General features: G+C 42.5%; 1 pseudogene; it reads right to left on the reverse strand.

Moving 5' to 3' along the window:
* Positions 1–2,219: 2,219 nt before the first annotated feature.
* Positions 2,220–24,159, reverse strand: part of LOC141084604 (peroxiredoxin-2 pseudogene) — a 29,966-nt pseudogene continuing 8,026 nt past the window's right edge.

Genomic DNA, 24,159 nt, shown 5'->3' on the forward strand with positions numbered 1-24,159 from the left:
GCATAAATGCACCCCCAAAGTATGATGTTTTCCCACCTTGCTTCACTGTTGGGATGGTGTTCTTGGGATTGTAGTCATCCTTCATCATCCAAACCCCGCGAATAGAGGTGAAACCAAAAAGTTCTAGTTTGGTCTTATTTGACCACATGACCTTTTTCCATGTCTACCATGGATCATCCAGATTGGCCTGGACATGAGTTGGTGTGAGCTGGGGTACCTTGTGTGCCCTGCAGAATTTTAATTTATGATGGTGTAGTGTGTTAATAATGGTAATGTTTGAGACTGTGGTTCCAGCTCTCTTCATGCAGTTCTGGGCTGATTCCTGATGTTTCCCAGAATCACCATTGCCCCACAAGGTGAGAACAAGCATTGAGACCCAGACTGAGGAAGATTGACATTCATCTTGTGTTTCATCCATTTTCTATGCAAATTGCCTCTTCAGAGAGGAAGAGGACTTGAACTCTATAGCGTCACCTGTTGGTAGTAGCGATCCTACAAGTCACAATCAACCCTTTAACTAGTCTTGTAATAAGATTTAGGATAAAAGCCAAATCAGAATCTCAATTTGCAGACACGGTGTTTCGGGCTATTGGCCCTCGTCAGTGAGATTCTGATTTGGCTTTTATCCTAAGTCATATTACAAGACTAGTTAAAAGGTTGATTGTGCCTTGTAGGATGGCTACTACCAACAGGTAATGCATATTATTTTCCCAGAGGAGCATTGCACGGCGAATAAGCCTCCTTACATTGACAAGCCAGAGCTGGTATGTCACTCTCCACGAGGAGAAACCTTACCCCTTAGACCTCAGTCCAGAGCCTCTCACCTAGCCAAATCAGTTCTCATACTTTGCACTGACGAGGGCAAATAGCCCGAAACACCGTGTCTGCAAATTGAGATTCTGATTTGGCTTGTATCCTAAGTCATATTACAAGACTTGTTAAAGGGTTGATTGTGACTTGTAGGATCGCTACTATCCACAGGTGGTGCTATAAAGTTCAAGTCCTCGTCCTCTCTGAAGAGGCAATTTGCATATCCATTTTCTAATAATTGTACCAACAGTTGTTGTCTTCTCACCAAGCTGATTGCCTATTGCCCTGTAGCCCATTTCAGCCTTGTTCAGGTCTATAACTTTGTCTTTGATGTCCTTAGACTGCTCTTTTTTTTTGTCCATGGTGGAGTGTGATTTATTGAGTGTGTGAACAGAGGTCTTTTGTTCTGGTAACAATTTCAAATAGGTGCAATTAGTACAGGTAATGATTGCAGAGTAGGGGCGCTTCTTAAAGAAAAAACAACAAGTCTGTGAGAGTCAGAATTCTTGCTGCTTGGTTGGTGATCAAATACTTATTTCATGCAATAAAATGCAATTTAATTATGTAAAAATCATACAATGTGATTTTCTGGTTTTTATTTTTAGATTCTGCCTCTCACAGTTAAAGTGTACCAATGATAAAATTACAGACTTCTCCATTGTTTGTAGGTGAGAAAACATACAAATCGGCAGTGTATCAAATATTTATTTCCCCCACTGTATATGTGTGTGCTTTTTTGCTTTACTATAGATAGATAAATAGATAGATAGATAGATAACATGTTTGCATTTTTTCTTCAATTTAAATTCAATCCATTAATTTTCATTGACTGGTTTCACACATACAATCTTGATGAGATCTGGAACTATATTTTAGCTATGTGACTAAACAATATTGTGCTTGTAGTAAGATGCTCTACCTCATAATTGATTGATTCACTTTTTATTCAGTGATCTAATGGATTGTTTGGTATAAATGTATGTTGGTAGGAATATATTTTGATTGTTTTGTTGTGAAACAGTGACATCTAGCAGACAAATCTAGATTTGTATTTCATACAATGCAGGAAACAAGTTAATACTGGAAAGCTCCAGCACTCTGCTCTTCATGAAATAAAATGCTGTACTACATGCACTGTATAATATTGAATTGAGGTACTGAACACACCACATTCACTTTCCTAATCCTTTCTTTGACTTTAGTAGCAAATATGTGTTTTAAAGGAATGTATAAATATTTTATGCCATTTATTACACCATTTGTAGTATTTATGCCAAAAAGTAAAAATTAGAAAAAAGAGCGTTTAATCTATTTGATTTAAAAATTGTATTTTTAATGTACCATATTTATATATGTGCCATTACATATGTCACAAAAAGTCACATTTTTTAACTAGTAACTTTTTTTTATTTAAAGAACAAGACTAAGTACTGGCATCTCCCCGGGCAGATGATGAAGGTCGCAGCAGCAGCAGCAGCCGCAGCGCCTGGACCACAGATTTATACACGGGAGGAGCTTTCCAGCCACAAGGGACACTTCACAGCAGAGTCAGGGGTATCTCAGTTTCCTTGGAGAAGTATTACTTGCTGTACTTCACATTGGATTTGATGATGCAGCTGCCGGGTTTCCAGCCTGCAGAACAAACCTCTCTGTGTTTGTTGGTGAACTGGAACATCTGCACCAATCACAGCACTTCATGCACACAGAGACCAATCTTTGATAGTAATCTGATCGATATTGCCCTTGTCAATAATCAACAAACCCTTGCATGTGACACCATCCTCCTCCTTTAAAAGGCCATAGTTCTAGGAAATTGTGTGCTTCTGTTCTAACCACAGTGGGATGGTCATGGGTCCTAGACCCTCATCCGTTTGAGGGACATTAGTACATGCCAGGTTTGAGATGCATGAGTCTACAGATGCTCCAATGATGTTGCATCTAATCTTACGAAATTCCTCTGCGTGTTAGCTGCAGGCAATGATCTCTGTAGGGCAGACAAAGATGAAGCCCAGCTGGTTGAAGAACAGGATGACATATTTACCCCTGTAGTCTGAATGCTAAATTTCCTTAAAATCACAGTTAACCACCGCAGTGGTTTAGAAATTGGGTTTCAACTTACCAATGTGAGTGTTCCCAGCAGTCATAATGTCTCCCTCTTTCGTGTATCACCGCACACTGCCATAAAAAGTTACATTTTTTAAGTAGGTCAAATCTATCTGAAAAAAATGAAAGCAAGAAACAGATTTATTGCAACAATATTTAGCTATTCTGAAAAGTCAAAATAACCACCCAATTTCACATTAACATAAGACGTTTGACACATTGGTTTTCTTCTCTATGTATTATCTGACATTTGCAAGTGTAATAATTAACATGCATAGAAAATTTAAACTTGTGTAAAACCTCCTAAAGTGAACCTGTCAGTGGGATAGTGCTCAGTAAACTACAGGCACTGTCAGGTTAGCACTGTTATACTGATTAAAATGAAACCTTCATTTATTAAATCCAACTTGTGGTTGGTGTTTAATCTTTATTTGCAAGTAGCTGAAGAGCCTGGCATTGCCTGGGCATAGTAACCAACTGTGGTTAGTTATAACAAATTATAATGATTATATTGCACATAAAAAACGTGCATCTAATCCTATCCTGTGTGATACTGACTGCTGAGCCATGTATCTAATCCTATTCTATGTGATACTGTCTGCTGAGCCGTGTATCTAATACTATTCTGTGTGATACTGTGTGCTGAGCTGGGTATCTATTCCTATCCTGTGTAATACTGACTGCTGAGCTGTGTATCTAATACTGTCCTGTGTGATACTGCCTGCTGAGCCATGTGTCTAATCCTCTCCTGTGTGATACTGACTGCTGAGCTGTGTATCTAATCCTATCCTGTGTGATACTGACTGCTGAGCCGTGTATCTGATCCTATCCTGTGTGATACTGGGCTCAACCTGCAGTCTGTGTCAGAGGGTGGTCTGTGTTGGCACGGTAATAAATTGTGTTATTTCCAGCTTTACAGAAGGACAATAACACCATAGAAATGATAAGAATAATAGGCCTCAGTTACCACAACTGTCTACAAAGAAAACTGTTGCTGATAGCAACCAATCACAGCTCATTTTTCATCTTTTAGCAGCTCTGGGACAGCGTGGCGAGTTTTGAGTGGCGACTTTTGTGTTTCAACTTTTATGTGGCGAGGTTTGTGTATGTGTGGTGAAATGTGTGCTGAGGGTGGTATATGTGTTGAAGCACATGGTAGTGTGTGGCGCATTTTGTGTGTGTGTTCATATCCCCATATGTGGTGAGTATTCCATGTCAGGGCCCCACCTTATCAACTGTACGGTATATACTCTTTGGCACCATCGCTCTCATTCTTTAAGTCCCCCTTGTTCACATCTGGCAGCTGTCAATTTGCCTCCAATACTTTTCCTTTCACTTTTTCCCCAATATGTAGATAGGGGCAAAATTGTTTGGTGAATTAGAATGCGCAAGATAAAAATTTCACCTCACAACATAGCCTAGGATGCTCTCCGCGTCCAGACGTGTGACTGTGCAAAATTTTATGGCTGTAGCTACGACGGTGCAGATGCCAATACATACATACACTTTTTCCCCATTATGTAGATAAGGGCAAAATTGTTTGGTGAATTGGAACGCATGGGGTTAAAATTTTGCCTCACAACATAGCCTATGACGCTCTCGGGGTCCAGACGTGTGACTGTGCAAAATGTTGTGGCTGTAGCTACGACGGTGCAGATGCCAATACATACATACACTTTTTCCCCATTATGTAGATAAGGGCAAAATTGTTTGGTGAATTGGAACGAGCGGGGTTAAAATTTTGCCTCACAACATAGCCTATGATGCTCTTGGGGTCCAGACGTGTGATTGTGCAAAATGTTGTGGCTGTAGCTACGATGGTGCAGATACCAGTACATACATACACTTTTTCCCCATAATATAGATAGGGGAAAAATTGTTTGGTGAATTGGAACACGCGGGGTTAAAATTTTGCCTCACAACATAGCCTATGATGCTCTCGGGGTCCAGACGTGTGACTGTGCAAAATTTTGTGGCTGTAGCTACGACGGTGCAGATGCCAATACATACACTTTTTCCCCATTATGCAGATAAGGGCAAAATTGTTTGGTGAATTGGAACACGCGTGGTTAAAAGTTTGCCTTACATCATAGCCTATGGCGCTTTCGGGGTCCAGACGTGTGACTGTGCCAAATTTTGTGGCTGTAGCTGCGACGGTGCGGTTGCCAATCCCGGACATACATACATACACATATACACACCCACTTTGAGCTTTATATATTAGGTTTTCTAACATGCAGGGCCCGAGCCCCGGCTGTCACCGCCCACTACCCAGCGTGTCATGCCCTGGCCCCGCCCACCGCCACACGAGCCCTCCATCTGGTGTCACCTGAATTCCGGCGCTCCATCAGTCCAGTCCACTCTGTCCCTCCTGCTGGCGCAGCCGTTCTGCCTGCATGGGGGGACTCTGAAGATGTTATAAGGTCCTTATAGCCCGATGCAGAGCGCGCTAATCGGTCCGATCTGCATGCTCTGCAGCAGTAGAGCCCAGGCCCTGTCTCCCCTGTATCTCCTGCAGGTGCTGCCACAATGCCTGCAGGAGAGTACTTGGAGACAGGTCACATACCACTGAATGCAGCTGGGGAGCACACTGATTGGTCCAATCGGACTGAGCAGAGCGCTCAAAAGCTGAACAATGTACAAAGTTAATTAAAAAAATAAAAACTACTGTTATTGCACCAAACACAATACCATTAACCCCTTTAATTACTCAATAACCTAATAAAGAGTTAATAAAAAAGATAATTAAAAAAAAAATAAAAATGACCCCTGCCCTCCCATATACTGCCATTAATCTTAAATAGAGCTATGTTGGCCACCCCACAGCACACCTATAATTTTCATGGCCCTGTATACACTTAGTGAACCTCTCATGGCTGGTGTGAATGCCCCCAACATAATTCATTAATTATACGACGGTTTTAAGTACGTTTTTTTCATCCCCTTTAAATTTAACCGAGCACCAACATCAGCAAAAAACCTAAAATCAGCTCGAGAGTTCCCAGAGATTTTACAGCAAAAAATCGTAAAAGAGGTTGAACGAGGCAGGATGGCAGGCCCTTTTCAATCATTACCATTTAAAAATTTCAGAATCTCGCCTTTAGGTATTGTGCCCAAAAAAGAACCCGGTAAATATCGGCTAATACATCACCTTTCCTACCCAAAAGGCGATTAGGTCAATGACCCAATACCCCCAGAAGACTCGTCCGTAACCTACGCTTCGTTTGACAGAGCAGTTGAGCTTGTGCAGCGGTGCCTGGTGCCCTGCTGGCAAAAACCGACATAGAGTCAGCTTTCCGCCTTTTACCTGTGCACCCTGAATGCTTTCATTTGTTGGGTTGTAAGGTGGACCAGCTTTTTTATTTTGTCTTGTGCCTACCAATGGGCTGTTCCATTTCCTGTCACTATTTCGAGCTGCTCAGCACCTTCATAGACTGGGTAGTACGTCATGAAACAGGCAGCAATTCAATAATCCACTACCTTGATGATTTTTTGTTCGTCGGACCAAGGGAATCAAAACTCTGTTCTTTCCTTCAGAAGTTTAAATTTATTTCTAGGCGTTTCAGTGTCCCACTATCGCCGGAGAAAACGATAGGTCCGTGTAACGTTCTCCCTTTCCTTGGTATTGAAATAGACACAAATGAGATGATTTTTCGTTTACCGGCGGATAAATTGGAAAAAACTCTACAAATGGTTAAAAGTTTCCTTGTTGAAAAGAAAGTCACCCTCCAGCAAATGCAGTCCTTACCAGGTTTGCTCAACTTTACTTGTCGCGTAATGCCAGTTGGCAGGGCTTTCTCACGCAGGTTATCATTAGCTACAAAGGGCATCGCCCAGCCGAGCCACAGAATCAGAATTAATCGCTCAATGAAAGCGGATTTGTCCGTCTGGAAAACATTCTTGGAAACCTACAATGGGCATACTTGTGTCATGTCTCAGGAAACACTAAACAGTGCCCTAGGTCTACTGGTGGGTGCGGATCTCACAAATGGTTTGGTCGCAATCTACAGCAACCAATGGTGCAAAAGCAGATGGCCGGTCCTATGGACCTCTGCCAACTGGGGCCGCAACCCCGTTTTGTTGGAGATATTTGCCATAGTTACATCAGTTGAACTATGGGGTGACAAATTGAAAAATGCAAATATCAGATTTCTAATCAAAAACCCTGGAAGCGCTAAATGCTTAAACAGTATGTCTTCCTCATCACCACCGATTCTTGCGCTGTTGCACCACCTTGCATTATTATGCCTTAGACACAACATCTGGTGCCGAGCCAGAGTGACGTCTACTATGGATGATAAGATGGTTAACTCTATGTTGTCTTCCGATTCGCAGCCCTTAAAAGTCTTCCTTCCAAGCGCAGAACCAATGGGTCTACTGTGTTATCCCTCCCTCTGGGTCACAGTGGCCAATCACTGATGCCCTTGATCCACACCTCAGTGACACCGGCTACCTGGCAGGTTTTTGGTAAGGCATGGGGAGAGTGGTGCTCGCTAATTAAAGGGAGGCCAGTTGATACGTGTGATTGGGCGAGATGCGACGTGGTGGTAGAACTCCTGAATCAGCTCAAGAGTAGTGGCACGTCGGGCACATTAGCGCAGCGTCATTTATCAGGAGTAGCCTTTTTCTTTCAGCTAGTGGGATGGGCTGATGTAACTAAATATTTTTTCATAAAGCAAGCCGTTAAAGGCTGGAAAAGGCTCCAACCCAGTCAGGAATGTTGTCGCCCTGTCTCTTTAAGTCTGTTGCATGATATTATAACAATATCTAAAATGGTGTGCAAGTCACAATACGAGTCAGCCCTAATATCTACAGTGTTTGCAATCGCATTCTTCGGGGCGCTGCGGATTAGTGAACTAGTGACGCATTCTAAAACAACATCAGTAGGCGGGTTAATATATGAGGATTTCGTAATATGTGACGACGCTCTGCGAATTAGAGTGCGGAAATCCAAATGTGACCCCACCGGTAGAGGGTCGTGGGTCCTGGTCAAGGCCCTAGACAGCCCCATATGCCCTGTCAAAATAGTCAGACACTATGCGGTTATAAGACACGAAAGTAGATTTTTCCTCTCACACACCGACGGGTCGCCACTTACTAAATATCAATTTCACACAATCTTTAAGAAATGTATACAAGCTGTCGGTGTAGACCCCAAAGAATACGGAATGCATTATTTTAGAATTGGAGCTGCCACTGAAGCAGCTAGGGCCGGTGTAGCAGAAGCTGAAGTACAGAGATTGGGACGTTGGAAATCCGCATGCTTTGCAAGATACATAAGACCAGACCTGCTATAACACATCTTGTTTCTTACAGGAGGTCATAAGCCCACAATTTGGGTTTTTGGGACATTCTTTTATTTATTGGATGTGCAAAAGAGCTGAGATGCGCCCTGGTGGAAAGAATTTTTACTTCCCACAACTAGAGGTCAACTGGAGAGGCATCAGAGGGCTCCAGTGGGATCAGATCTTCCCGGAGTTGGTTAAAAATTCTAAAATGGCAAAAAGGCCGCTGATATAGGTTTTACATGCTGGTGGTAATGATCTGTGCATGCAAACAGGTGCGGAGCTGTTCACAACAATGAAAATGGACATAAAGCGGGCTGTTTGTTTGATACCAGATATGGTGGTGGTGTGGTCCGATATAATATCACGAACGGTCTGGCATGGAGCTAAAGACCTTAAGGTCATCGACAAGTCAAGGAGAAGGATAAACGCAAAGATGTCAAAGTTTGTCAAAGAGAACTACGGCATCGTGGTTCACCACCACAATCTGGAGAAAAACATCTCATCCTTCCTGAGACCGGATGGCTTTCATCTAACAGATATTGGGCTAGATATGTTTTTAACTAATTTGCAGGATGGGGTTGAACAGGCCTTAATGATGTTGTGTGGGGGTCGCAGTCCTGTGTAGGTCGCACACATGATCCTCCGTGGCGGTAGTGTAGAGGGGGGCAAGGTTCGTAACCTCTCATCAGCCGACTTGCCCTGCGGTCGCAGGCCTACAGCTTTGAGTCCGTTATGAATTGTACTTGCCTCTCTCTGCTTATTAATAAACTGTGACCGACCTGTTCAACTCATCCATGCTTGTCTGTGTTTTGTTATTACGGGATTGGTGGGAGGCGGGAAGGCACTGCTTACGACACACAGGCCTCTGCAGTCTGGCAGGCACGGTACTGCTTAAGGAACATGCATCTGACTGTAGAGCCCCCATGGATTTGATGATAAGAGAACTGCGTGCAGTGCCTCCCCTTCCCACTACTCCCCCCCAGGTGATGCCATAATTAGGACGCCCCACTGACCAACGGAAAGAGAGAGGAAGGAGCATCCAGCCACACCCTCAGGGGATAAATTCAGGTGCTGGGGTGGGGGTCTTTCTCTTACCTCTCTGGCTGACACCTACAACCTTTTGTCCCACCCTCCCTCCCTTATAGATTAGCGGATGTGCGACGCAAATGTTGTTTAAAATTTATATTTAAAAAAAACAGTATATATATATTTGGTTTTGTGAAAATTTATTATCCTTTTATTCTGTCACAGCTGTAGTGTAGAGGGGGGCTAGGTTCGTAACCTCTCAACAGCCGACTGGCCCAGTGGTCGCGGGCCTACAGCTTTGAGTCCGTTGCGAATTGTACTTGCCTCTCTCTGCTTATTAATAAACTGTGACCGACCTGTTCAACCCATCCATGCTTGTCGGTGTTTTGTTATTATGGGATTGGTGGGAGGCGGGAAGGCACTGCTTACGACACACAGGTCTCTGCAGTCTCAAGGCTAAGTCATTCAACCTTGAAAGTAAACATAGGTCTTAGTTGCAGAAAAATGGCAAGAGGTGTACTGGACTGATGAGTCAAAACTGTGAAGTATTAAGCTACAACACAAGGCAGTTTGATTGCTCAAATACTGGAAAGCAGTAAATAATGAATGCATGTGTAATGACTTGGGATGAGAGGGCACTACAATGCTCAGATGTTCATTACTGGAAACTGAGCAATTCCTAATGCGCGCATAATAGGAATCAGTGGATAATCCAAGCATTTTTCTATATAAGACCTTACAAAGAGGTCTGGGAGACAGTGAAAATTTTAAAATAGATAGAAAAAGTGCTGAATCGAAGGAGAGCAGCATGCTAAAGACCCTTGAAAGAATCTCTGACTCCCAGATCGCTGCTGTAAAGCTTTTTCTCCACTTTAAAGACTAATAATAGAACATTCAAAATCTAGGATAAATTGGAATTTACAGGAAAAAAATTATAAGCAGGGTCATCTATATACCCTTGAAGGAAATAAACTGTAGTTTCTCCCACACTTATAAGTCTATACACAGTGCAAGCCTAGCAATAAAAACAAGCAGGGTGACACATACACCCTGGAAAGCACCAACTGTAGTGATAAGGGCTCTGCACAGTGCAAATCCTGAAAACAATCGCAAGACAAGCCATCTATACACCCTTGAAGTGACAAACTAGAGTGTCTCTTAAATAAATTGTGAGCAAAGTGTAGTTGTGGCAGTGCTACAGTCGTAAAGGCTTTGCACACAGTGTAAAGCCAGGAAAAAATTATAAGGAGGGTCATCAAGTGATCCTTAGGCAACAAATGTATAGCCTCATTAAAATATTTTGAAAGTGTAATTGATATACTCTTACATTTAAAATGGCTTTGTGCAAAGTGCAAAACCAGAAAAAAATGATGGAAGGCAAGAACTTATGGTCGTTATTCAAATATTTTGAAAATGTAGTTTGTGTACTCCTACACTTATAAAGAATTTGCACAAATTTCAAAGCCAGGAAAAAAAGATAAGGAGGGTAATACAATTATCCATAAACCCATGAAGGAAACACAACTTGTGGGCCTCATTAAAATATTTTGAAAGTGCATTTGATGTACTCCTACACTCAAAAATGCTTTGCACAAAGTGCAAAGCCAGGAAACAAAGAGTGTCATCCAGTCATCCATAGAGCATTGAAGGCAATAACTGGATGGCCTTATTCAAATATTGAAGATTAAAAATACTTTTTGTGCTTCTGTCATCTAGAAGTGTGGAAAATTTGAGGCTAATCCAAGAATAGTTCATTTTTGTCAGAGTGAGCCTGTTAGCATTTTCTGTTGACAGCCTAAAGTGCCTGTCTGTTATGATCCCCCAACTTGCGGCTCTAAAAACCCTTTCAGGCAAGACACTAGCGGCAAGACAGCACAAAACCTCCAAATTAAAGAGAGACAGCCAATAGTTGAAGGATTTAGAGGAATTAGGGAGTATGCTGATTTTGTTAGCGAGGTATTGCTTGAAATCTTTAGAAACCTTTCCATCCTTGTCAAAAAAAACCCAGTCATCAGAGCATGGATGCTGAGAGGGTGTCATGAAATTGGCCCACGCCCTTGACAGTATACCCCTGCCTCTGCTGTACCTGGTGTGTATGTCTCCCTCACCTCTTCTTCTTGGTTGTGCTTGGAAGCTTGCTCCCTGCTATTAGCATTGTCTGATAGGAATTTTTTCAACTTATTTTCCACAATGGCCTTCTGGTATATCACCATTTTAGTAGACCTCTCCAACCAGTGCTATTTTTGACTAAGATGAATGTAATGTAAGGTGAAAGTGAAGGGCAGCGGTACATAAAGTTGGACATATGTGCCAAGGTCCCTACAGACAACAATTCACTATTTCCACCATGATGACTATTCTCCACCTCCTCCTCTATCTCTTCCTCCTAATTACCCTTCTCAGCTCATCCACATAGGAGAGACTGAACAAAGCTTGTGTGGGTACTAGCCTTTGTAGCGCTAGCAATCAACTCCATTTTCTTCTCCTCCTGCTCAGCATCCACTTCCTCATTGTTACCCAATCCACTCTGAGCAGATGGGATGAGGCTGAACTGGATAGTATCTCTCTGTCTCATGTCTTCGTCCATCTCCACCTGGAAAGCTTCAGCTTTAATCGTGAGCAGCGACTGTTTAAGCAGGCACAGAATTAGAAATTTTGTGCTAATTATGACATCATTGCCGTTCACCATCTTTGGGCAGTCCTCAAAATCTTGACGAACTGCATAAATGACAGACATCCATACCAATTCTTAAGTTGTTGCAGAGGCTGCTGAAAATACCAATGGTCGTGTTAGAGCTGATGTTTGAAAACTGGTCTCTGATACTCACAAAGCCTTGCCATCATATGCAGTGTGGAGTTTAATTGCATGGTGATGTCGCACACCAGTCCATGAGATGGCGCTTGCATGTGCCTCTGTAGTGCTGTGAGGGCAGCAGCATTTGTACAAAAGCTGTTTTGCCAAGATTTCAACAGCAAAAAGCCTTGAAATGTGCTCATTTAGTGTTTGGGCCTATGGGTGGGTGGCTGGGAACTTACTTTTTCTTTCCGATGCCTAGCATGGGGTAAACACAGCTGAATGCTATGTTGGGAAAAGTTTTTGGAGGGTCCTGATGATGGTGTCTCAGAATGTACAAGGACAGATGCAGGGTGGGATGCATCTGTACCAGTGTCATAGGTAGGAGATTGGGAATCACCTAGAACAGGGGAAGAGGCAGTGGTGTCACCCGCTGGCACCAATCGCAGACCAAGGCATTCAACTCACCGAGCTAACTCTTTGATGGAGAAATTCATGACTGTTGATACTCTTAGGAACAGTTGTTCGCCATCTCACTCTGGTCTCCCCAGTGCCTCTTCCTGACTGTTTCGGTGCCTCCGCTCCCTCCCCCTCAGTGCTGCATGCCTTCCAAGGTTGCTTTTATGACTTTGCCATCCTCCACCTTGTCTTCCACTGCTGCACCCTGGTCCTAATGACTTGATGACTTAACAACAACCTGACGTATCTGCAACTGTGTCTCATCATCATCTACCTCCTTACAAAAAATGCATAGTTCCCCACCTTCATCCTCCTGTAAAAGTGTCTGCTCTAAGTTTTTTGTGTTACTACACAGCAAGTCCTCCTGTCCCTTTTGTAACATTCAGGGTAAGAGGTCACAATCAAGAAATGATCTTGTAAAGAGCACCTTGGAATGTCCTAGTGTGGTGTCGCTGGTCCCCTGGGACTCAACATTGTGGGAGGAAGGATGATCAGGGTGAGTTTTAAGTGATCCAGACTATTGGCTGGTGAGACTGGACTGTGTGGAAGACTGGGTGGTGCTGGCAAGCATGCTGAAAGCATTATCTGCTATCCAATGGACCACCTGTTCCCACTTGTGTCCGGTGCCTCCCTGCAAAGTGGAACAGGAAGCTTTGTGTCGTGGATGGACATTTTTGTTTGTGCTCCAGTCACTTGTACTCCACATCCTCAGGATCTGCTTTCACCATCATCAGCACTTCCATTTCCTCATCCCTTCATGTACACATACCTTGCACATTTTCTAATTGCTAGGTCTCTGAAAACAAAATTTCCGTTATTAATAGGTACATAGTTACATAGGTTAAAAAAGATCTGGGTCCATCAAGTTCAAACTTTCTCCACCAATTGTTTTTTGTCACTAAATTAACTATAACCTGTTATGTTATGTGCATTGAGGAAATTGTCCAGCCATTTTTTAAATGCTGTTATAGTGTCTGGCATTACTACCTCTTGTGGTAGGAAATGCCACATTTTGACTGCTCTAACTGTAAAGAACTCTTTCCTATTTTGTTGTCAGAATCACCTTTCCTCGATGATAATGAGTGTCCCTTGGTCCTTAGTATGGTCCTTCGAAGTAATAAGTCATGCACTAGTCCTTTATACTGACCACAGTACACCTTGAGGCGTCTTTTTTCTAAGCTAAACAAGCCCAACTTTTTCAACCTTGTATCATATGAGAGGCCTTCTATCCCTTGTAATAATGAACTGAATCTAATTTTTGAATGTACTTTTTTTCACTGTGGGGCCCAAAACTGGATCATATATTCTAGATGTGGCCTCACAAATGAGTTAAGGAGGGGTAGCAATAGGTGTGGATCATGGGATTTTATCTTTCTTTTTATACGCTATAAAACCTCATTTGCTTTTGCACCTGCTGTTTGACATTGAGTACTACTGCTCAGCTTACTTGTAACCAGAATACCCAAATCGTATTATGTAGTCCCAGGTATAATCCCATTTAATGTACAGTATATGCAGTCATATGATTAATCCATCCTAGGTATATTACTCTACATTTATTTACATTAAACCTTATTTGCCAAGTGTTTGCCCATTCAGACATCTTATCCAGATTATTTTATAAAATTGTAATGTCAAGGTCAGATTTTAGTATCTTATCTAGTTTCGTGTCTTCAGCAAAGACTGAAACTTTAATCTCAATCCCATCCAAAAGGTCATTAATAAAGAGGTTAAAAAGAATCGGTACTAGCATAGATCCCTGCAGTACCCCATTACTGAATATATCTCATTTAGAGAACGTACCATTTATGAGGACTCTGTTTTCAGTCATTTAGCCAATTTCTTACCCATCTGCATATTGTTTCATCCAGTTACCGCTTCTGTAGCTTCAGTATATGGCTGTTATGTGGTACAGTATCAAATGCCTTTGCAAAGTCCAGATAAATCACATCAGTTGCATTACCAACATCCAAACTTGTACTTACCTCCTCATAGAAACCCAACATTTTATTTAGACATGACCTATCTTTATCATGCCCTCAATAATTTTGCACACTACTGATGTCAGGCTTTGCAAACGGTAGTTGCCTGGCTTCACCTTCTTACCTTTCTTAAATATTGGTTTTACATCAGCCGTTGTCCAATCCTGTGGCATCACCCCTGTTAGAAGAGTGTCTAAGAATATAAAATACAGTGGTCGGTCAATTACTGAGCTCATTTCCCCCAGTATCCGTTGATGAATCCCATTTGTGGTGAGGGATTTGTCAGTGTTTAACTTGCTCAGAATGCAGGCATACTTCTTGTGTGATTTTTATAATATCAGGTGGTGAATGTTGATTTTTGACTTATTGAATGATCCCTGGAACAGTTATTTCATTGGTGAACATGGATGAAAAGTGCCTTTTTAATATCTCAGCCTTTTTTTGTCCTCAAATACAGTATTATCTTGTTATTGTAGTCTTTTAAGGGGTCTATACCAACTTTTTTTTCTTTTTGACATTGATGTGTTCATGAAAATTTGGGGGATTTTTTTGTTGTCACCGACAATTTATTTTTCTGTTGATAACTTTGCTAGCTTGATTTCTTTTTTGCATTTTTTACTTAGATCTTCATACTCCTGAAATGCTATTTCTGTATTCTCGGCCTTCAAGATTTTAAATGCCCTTTGCTTTACTCTCATTAAACTTTGTAGTGTCTTATTTATCCATAATGGTTTATTTTTATCCCTTGACATTTTATTACCAGAGGGTGTACATTTTTTACAAGATTCTAGTAGTATATCCTTAAACATTCCTCATTTATGGTCAGTATCCCCAGTTACCATGAGATGGTTCAATTCTACAAGATTAAGCTCTTCCCTTAATTTTTTTAAATCAGCTTTTCTAAAATTTCATGATATTTTTTTTCATTTCCCTTTTTGAATGTTTGATTGAAAATTATTTTCAAACTTAACATGTTATGGTCACTGCATCCCAAATGCTCGCCGACCTGTACATTAGAAATTGTATCTGATTTAATTGACTGAACCAGATCCAGCAGATTACCTCCCCTGGTCCGTTCATCTACCAGCTGAGAGAGGTAATTGTCCTGAGTTGTGGATAAGAACTTGCAGCTTTTAGCACAAATAGAAGTTTATATGTCCCATTGAATGTCTGGATAGTTAAAATCCCCCATAATAAGGACGTTATTATTTTTTGCTGCCTTTTTTATTTGCTGCAGCATTTCCTCCTCTACCTGTTCAGTAGTAGGTTTGTAGCAAATTATTGCCTTCCTCTTATAAATTTACCCATACTGACTCTACATTGTTGCAACTTCCCCCAAAGTGTCATTGAGCACTGGTTTTAAGTTAGGGTACCGTTACACTTAGCGATGCACCAGCGATCCCGACAACGATATGGATCGCTGGTGCATCGCTAAGTGGTCGCTAGTGAGCTGCCACACAGGCAGATCTCACCAGCAACATCGCTGGGGTCGGGGGTCGCTACTTACCTGTCAGACGTGGTGATCCTGACGTCCTCCCGCCCGCGTCCATGCGTCACTCGTCCAGTTCTCATTTCAGTGCCAGTACACACCCCCCTGGACGTTTTTCTTACAAGCAAGAGATCATATCTAGCAAACGCTGCAAACTGGCCACAGAAGGTAAATTACTTATTGTCAGCATTCTGCAGCCCAGATATGCACTGAGATTATGTGAAAAGCCCGGACAACCCCTTTAATAAAAATACACACCCCTCCACCTTTTCTGTCTTTCCTGTCTTTTCTAAATGTAGTGTAAGGGTACCATTACACTAAGCGACGCACCAGTGATCCCGACAACGATACAACTTGGTACAGATTGCTGGTGCGTCGCTACATGATCGCTAGTAAGCTGTCAAACAGGCAGATCTACGCAATGATGTGGCGATCTGTATAATGACCTCAGTGGTTGTTGGGACCTTGTCACACAGCAGCTATTCTGACGACTCACGCCTGCATCCATGAGTTCTGCGTCGCCAACAAGGTCGCTCGTCGGCGTCAAACACAGCAATGCATGCTGGCCAGCGGGATGCCAACGTTCAAAATATGGCTTTGGACATTCGAGAATGATCAGCGACATCCAGCGGGGGGCGGTCGCCACTATGTGTCACACGTAGCGGGATCACTGGCGAGATCGCTGTTGCGTCACAAATTCGGTGACTTTCCAGCGATCTTGCTAATGATCATGTTATGTGAGACGTAGGCTTAGCTCTCTGTTTGTCATACAGTCTTGGCTTTCATCCAATCAGGTCTCTGTAATGCCCACCACATCGTATTCAGTTGTTGACATAAGAGTCTCCAGTTCATTCATTTTGTTTGCAAAACTTTTTGCACTTTGCCAGTAGAGATTTATTACTATTAGCACATGTATTACTCCTTCTCACTTTCCTATATTTCCTGCATGAAATAGCCCCCCTAAATCCTCAATGACCCTAACTGTCTCACTATCTTTATCTACTCTATCTATGCCCTTTTTACTTTAATCAAATCAACCCTCTCTCCCCCAGATCCTAGTTTAAAAGTTCCTCCATCCGTCTGACCATTTTTTCCCAAAAAATGCAGTCTACCCATTGAGGTGCAACCTGTCCTACAATAGAGCCTGTAGCTAAGGGTACCGTTACACTAAGCGATGCACCAGCGATCCCGACAATGATATGGATCACTGGTGCATCGCTAAGTGGTCGCTAGTGAGCTGCCACACAGGCAGATCTCACCAGCGACATAGCAGCGATACAGCGGTCGCTACTTACCTGTCAGACGCGGCGATCCTGATGTCATCCCGCTTGCGTCCACGTGTCGCTCGCCGGCGCCACAGGAAGCCCAGCAAGAAGCACCTGACGAGAAATGGTCCAGGATGTTCTCGCGCGATCAGCGACAGACAGCGGGGGAGCCGGTCAGAGGTAAGTATCACATGTAGCGATATCGCTAACAATATCGCTGCTACGTCACAAAACCAGTGACGTTACAGCGATATTGCTAGCGATATCGCTATGTGTAATGGGCCCTTAACAGAGAAGTCGGCCCACTTCTCTATGAACCCAACCCGTCCTTCCTGCACCAATTTCTAAGCCACTTATTTATCTCCCTAAGCTCCCATTGTCTTTCTAGTGACCCTCATGACACTAGCAGTAATTCTGAAAACACTACCTTGGAGTTCTTGGCCTTCAGCTTCACTCCTATTTCCCTGTAATAATTTTTAATGACCTTCTACCTCCTTTTAACTTTGCCATTGGTACATATGTGTACCATGACAGCTGGGTTTTTCCCAGTCCTTCCAAGCAATCTGCCTATCGGATCCTCAATATGCCGAACCCAAGCACCCGGAAGATAACACACTGTTCTGCATTTATGGTCTGGGTGGCAGATGACCCTGTGTGTGCGCCTAATTATTGCGTCCACTACCACCAACATCTGTCTGACCTTTGCTGCACTCCTATGTCTTCCTATAGCAATTGTTTTCCTGGTTGCTAGGAGTAACGTCCTGCTCTAGTGATCCCTGTCCTAGGTTTGCACTACTAACCACTACTAGCCAATCAGGCACATTTACTAGGTTGTGCCAGATCAGGACCGTGTTCCCTGGCACTTTTCCCCTACCCCTTCTTGTATGCTTCTTCCATCTCACTGGCCCCAGGCACCGCAAACTCAGTGAGCTCTAAACTCCTCTGCAGGTTTGCAATGCTCCTGAATGTTGCAAGCTGCACATTTAGATCCATTACCTCGGTTGAAACACGTTGATCAGTTTCTGCTTGCAGTGTACCTGACAAATTGTACCAGATCATGTTTTTATTTAAGTTGGATTAAAGATTATATCTTTTAGCTGACCTCAGCATCACTGGATTTTTTATCCTTTTGTGTCTCTTGGTATTGCTCTAATACTTCCTAATAACTCTTAAGCTGGAGTCACACATAGCGACTCACCAGCGATCCCGACAGCGATATCAACGTGTCAGGATCACTGGTGAGTCACTATGTGATCGCTGGTGAGCTGTCACACAGACAGCTTCACCAGCGATCAGCACAGCGACACCAAGCGCGCGGTGTAGCTGTGTTCGTTAGTTACCAGCGCGCTGATGCAGAGAACTGGTAACTAACGTACACATCGGGTATCCAAGGGATGTGCGTCCCTTAGATACCCGATGTGTACATTAGACACCAGCTCCCTGCATCAGTGCGCTGGTAACTAACGTACACATCGGGTATCTAAGGGACGCACGTCCCTTGGATACCCGATGTGTGCGTTAGTTACCAGCAGATCGCTGGTCTCCCACCTGTCACACGCAGCGGTGCGTGCTGGCCAGCTGGAAACCAGTGACAAAAGAAATGTCCAGCGGTTTCCTACAGCGATCAGCGATACCGGCACGGGGGCCGGTCGCTGATCGCTGTCACACACAGCGATCTCGCTGGCGAGATCGCTGTTGTGTCACAAAACTTGTGACTCAGCAGCGATCTCGCTAGCGAGATCGCTATGTGTGATGGGGCCCTCAGTTTTTTCTACACAGTTCCATTCCGCAGGCATCGGGATGTCTCCTTGCTTTCTGTGGTGTCCCGGTCATGAGTTACTTGTCTGCAGCTTCCTGTTACATTGCTAGCTGTCAGTGAAGGACTTCACCAGCTTCTCTATGGTTTCCAGTAACCCTCCTACCTGACAGTGGTCTTCAGGACTTTACCTACTTGCCTGTGGTTTCCAGTGTTGTAACCTGCCTGCCATTTCCAGGATGTCTTCCTGGCTGTGCAGCCAGCTTCCATGGTATTCAGACTTTCTCATTTCTCAGGAGTTCTGTTTGCTAGCTGTCCATAGTCTTTTCGGTCCTCTGCTACGTGTCTGCCTGTGGTTTCCAAGATGTTATTCTGGCTGTGTTTGGCTTCCATGGTATTAGACTTTCTTGTTACTATGGAGTTTTGTTTGATATCTGTCTGCATCTTCATGACATCTCCTGTCCTATATTTTTCATTAGCACTGCTATCTGTCTGAGATCTACAGTAACTCTGTAATCTGACAGTGATCTCCTGGATATCTTCTGCCTGTTTGCCTGCAGTCTCCAGAATTTTTCCTGCTTCCTTGCAGTTGCTAGCATTCTGCCTGATTGCTTGTAGTCTCAAGGATGTATTTCACCTGCCTGCAGTTTCCAGCATCCTGCCAGCTTGCCTGTGGTCTCCAGGATGTTTCTTGCCTGCCTGCAGTTTTCAGCATACCATCTGCTTGTCTGTGGTTATGGACATTTAGCTTGCCTTTTATGTGTCTGTCTGTGGCTTCCAGGATGTCTCCTGTCTGTGTATGGTTTCCAGAATTTTATCAAAACTTTAGTTTGCCTTCTACATGCCTACCTGCTTGCCTATGGTCTCGTGGATGTTGTTCTGCTTGCCTGAATTGTCGTCACTCAGCTGTCAGTGTACCATGTGCTCCACCTAGCTGCAGCACTGATGCCTGTGTGCCCAGGCTTAGGGGATCCATCTCACATAAAGCTTTGCTGAATGGTTCACTTGAAATATTTAGAAATGTTGCTGATGTACTTTCTGTGTACAAATCTGAAAAAGGAACCAAACACAAAAATTATGACCATTGATCTTTTCCAAAACTTCGATTTGTCCAAGGGTAAAATATGTAATACTTCTGGTGCAGAAGATCAGGGCATGAAAGAATATATAGTAGATAGTTTGCAAAAAGGAATTTAAATTCATGGTAAAGAATCAGTATTATCTGGCACACCTCACTGATCACCATAATCAGCTGTTGGGAACCCATTAGTTCACCAAACTTAAAGGGAAACTGTCACCTCATTTTTGAGCTATGAGCTGCGGCCACTGCCTTTGAGGGCTTATCTACAGCATTCTAGAATGCTGTAGATAAACCCCTGATCTAACCTGAAAGATAAGAAAAACAAGTTTTATTATACTCGCCCAGGGGCAGTCCGGTCCGATGGGTGTCGCAGGTCCGGGTCCAGCGCCTCCTGTCTTCTTGCGATGTCGTCACCTTCCTTACTTCATATCGTGGCTCCTGCACAGGCGTACTGATCTGCCCTGTTGAGGGCAGAGCCAAGTACTGCAGTGCGCAGGCGCTGGGCCTCTCTGACCTTTCCCGGCACTTGCGCACTGCAGTACTTGGCTCTGCGCTCAACAGGGCAGATCAGTACGCCTGTGTAGGAGCAATGACACGAAGCAAGAAAGATGACAACATTGCAAGAAGATGGAAGGCGCCGTACCTGCGACGCCCATCGGACCTGACCGCCCCGTGTCAGTATAATAAAACATGTTTTTCTTATTTTCAGGTTAGATCAGGGGCTTATCTACAGCATTCTAGAATGCTGTAGATAAGCCCCGAAAAGGCAATGGCCGTAGCTCATAGTTCAAAAACAAGGTGACGGGGTCCCTTTAATCTCAGAAGCATATGACTTGATCAATAAAGAGGAGATAAGTGGAAGACAGCATTCAACATACCTAAAGATCATTTTGAGTATCTTGTAATGTCTTTCGGCTACGTAATGCAGCAGTAAAGGACGCGTGGATTTGGTAGACAGAGAGGCTAGTGCTAAGCCTTTCTTGCTTTTGGTAGCCCTATGAACAGCTGCCATGGTGCCACAAACAGTGTCCCTATAATGCTAAGGAGTTAATAATGTTCAGAGTCTTTAAAATATCCTTTAAGATATTGTTCTATATTTTTCCTGTGAAGTGTCTTGCAAAATCTATTCTGGCAGCTTCCTAATAATTTTAATTACTTGAATCACTTGAGATAAAAGCATGTTATACAAGTGTTATAATTAAAGTTTGTTCTTTAACAGGCCTGTAAAATCTTCAAGACATAGATCTATCATGTTGTATTTATCATGATTAAGTCTAAATTGCAGATGTGCCTAATAATATATTACATTACAATTACATAAATCATTTACATGAGATTACTAGTAAAATCAGTACATTATTTATATGTAATGTGTAAGAAGTCTGAAAGTTTTTAATTTTACTTTCACTGTGAGACTGGAGAGGTTTAGAACTCTGCAACAAATCATTGTATGAACTTATCTACTCTAAGAGGGTGGCTCTTCGTGTTATGGGGTTTTAAAGCTTCCATTATGAATTTGATTGGGAATGACATCATATTTTTGTTCACAGAAAGTCAGAGAATAATCTCCATTCAATATAGGAGAACATATATTGGGTAGGTGGTCAGACTAAAAATAACACATCTGGCCTGAATGAATGAGTTTAAAATACCACTACACAACTACAACAAATTACAACAACTACAGTACAATTACACAACTGACCTGGGAACAAACAAACTGCATAACCATTTTTATTGCTGGTGAGTTATCATTAGATGTGCAAAACCACTGTGATTTTTTACTTTACGCTGTATTGTCCGGGCTCACTCACACAAGAGCATAACTCATGCTATCCAATGTTTTATTGGATATCACTCGGACCAATGTTATATTATGGGAGAGTGCAGATTGTCATGAGAAAAAAATTGCAACATGCTTCGAGTAGCTTCACAAAATCATACCACTCACACCCATTCAAGTCTATGGGTGCATGTACAACATTTACGCAGGCACAGGCAATGGAGAAATTAATTTCCCAGTTTTCTCCACTCCCTTAGGCAAGGGAATTGGATCAAAGTAAGTTGACACTCGGCTCAAACTCTGATCAGAATTTGAGCTGAGTGTCATTAGCATAATCGGCCTGATACTCTTTCATGAGAAAATCAACGCTCATGTGAGCCAGGCCTTAATGTTCTCTCATAAGGCTATGGCAAAATCTGCTACCTACCTACACAGACTAGCTAAATGCTAGAGGAGGCTTATACGCTGCACAGCTATAAACTAGGTGGCAATAGATTAGATGCATACAGTGTTTATTGATTGAATTGTCACTTTCAGGGACAATTTTTTGATCATGTTTACAATAATATAGTATTATTATTATAAGAGATTGTGTTTACTGTAAATGGCACTGTTGCTACTTTTCCTTGAGGGTCCCAGTTAAAGGGGTTATCCTGTCCAAACCGATAAATCTGTAGTCACACAGTCACACACTTTGCACTGCAGGGATGCGCCAGATTCTGAGTCGGGACCGGAGGGTATGTATTAGTTATGCCAGTGGGCGCAGCCTCGATTTCCATACACCTGTATGGAGTGAAACCTGCACCCTCTAGGAAGCCACGTCCACTGTTAGGCCATTTCACTATACGAGGCGGTGACTCGCTCCATACAAGTGGAGAAACCTTACCCCTTAGACTGCAGACTTATAGGCTTAGAACGGACAACCCGACACTCAGTAGAGGAGTGATGTCACCCCTGGAACTTTAACCCCCTAAATACTTGGATTGCTAGCGATTGTAGTATTTAGCAGGCATGCAAAGAGAGGGAGCCCCCACTGCACCCCTATCGGAACCCCCACGACATAATCGTGAGGGCACGATCATAGCAATGGTGACCCGATGTCATCATGGTGACATCCAGGTCACCAGGCACTAGCAATTTAGTTAGATCATGTGCAGTGCATGATCTAACTAACTTGTGTCTGCAGGGTTGACAGTTCTAAGGCATTACAGTTGTGATGCATTGCAATGCATTAGAACTGCGATCAGACCGCAGGAAAAAAAAATTAAAAAAATATTTTTTTAAAACATACTAAAATTGTAATAAAAAATAAAAAAATATATTGTACCCATAAATAAATATTTTTATGAATAAAAAAGTACGCATATTTGATAGCACAGTGTCCAGAATGATCCGACCTATAAAACTGTCTCACTGGTTATCCCCTAGAGTGAACACCAATCAAAAATTAAAATGAAAAAAAAGCCAAATCATGATGCTTTTTCATCATGCCACCGAACAAAAAGTGTAATAAAATATGATCAAAAAGATCAATGTAAATAAAAATGGCATAGATAAAAATGTCATCTTATCCCGCAAAAATCAAGCCACAATATAGCTAAATCAGCTGAAAAATAAAAAGTTACAGCTATCAGAATAAAGCCATCTATAAAATAGTTTTAATTGTTTAAAATTGCCAAAACTATAAAAATGTGGTATTGCTTTAACCGTACTCACCAGAAGAGTAAAGCTGGCTTATTAATTTTATAATTCTCGAATTGCTGGTGTTTGTTTACTCTGCCTCCCAAAAATAGGAATAGAAAGTGAAGTAAAAAAATCATGTGCCCAAAAATGGTAAAAGTCAAAAAATCAAGTCATCCCATGACTCTGTGAGCACAAATATGGAAACACTATAGCTCTCAAAATATGGCAATGTACAAGTTTTTGCAAAAAAATCTTTTAATGTTACTTTGCAAAAACATCAACATAAAACCCAATATAAATGTGGTATTGCTGTAATCACAATGACCCGAAGAATAAAGATCTTTAATCACTTATACTTCATGAGGAACACAGTAAAAAATAAAACCAATTCTTCACCTACTGATAATTTGGTCATTCTGCTGCCTTCTGCAAGACAATGCGCCAGTTCACAACTCACACGTTACCCAAATAGAAGCATGCTCCTGTGACTATGAAATTCTACCACATCCCCTTTATTCACCCGACCTCACACTAACGAACTTCCACCTCTTTCCAACAACAAAGTTATTTTTGAAGATGATGAGACTCTGATTTCTAAAGTCACATCGTGGCTCTTGGAGCAACCTGTCGACTTCTACAA

This window comes from Dendrobates tinctorius, unplaced genomic scaffold, assembly GCF_039654945.1.
Source record: "Dendrobates tinctorius isolate UK_male_01 unplaced genomic scaffold, ASM3965494v1 ptg000025l, whole genome shotgun sequence".
Classification (NCBI taxonomy): domain Eukaryota; kingdom Metazoa; phylum Chordata; class Amphibia; order Anura; family Dendrobatidae; genus Dendrobates; species Dendrobates tinctorius.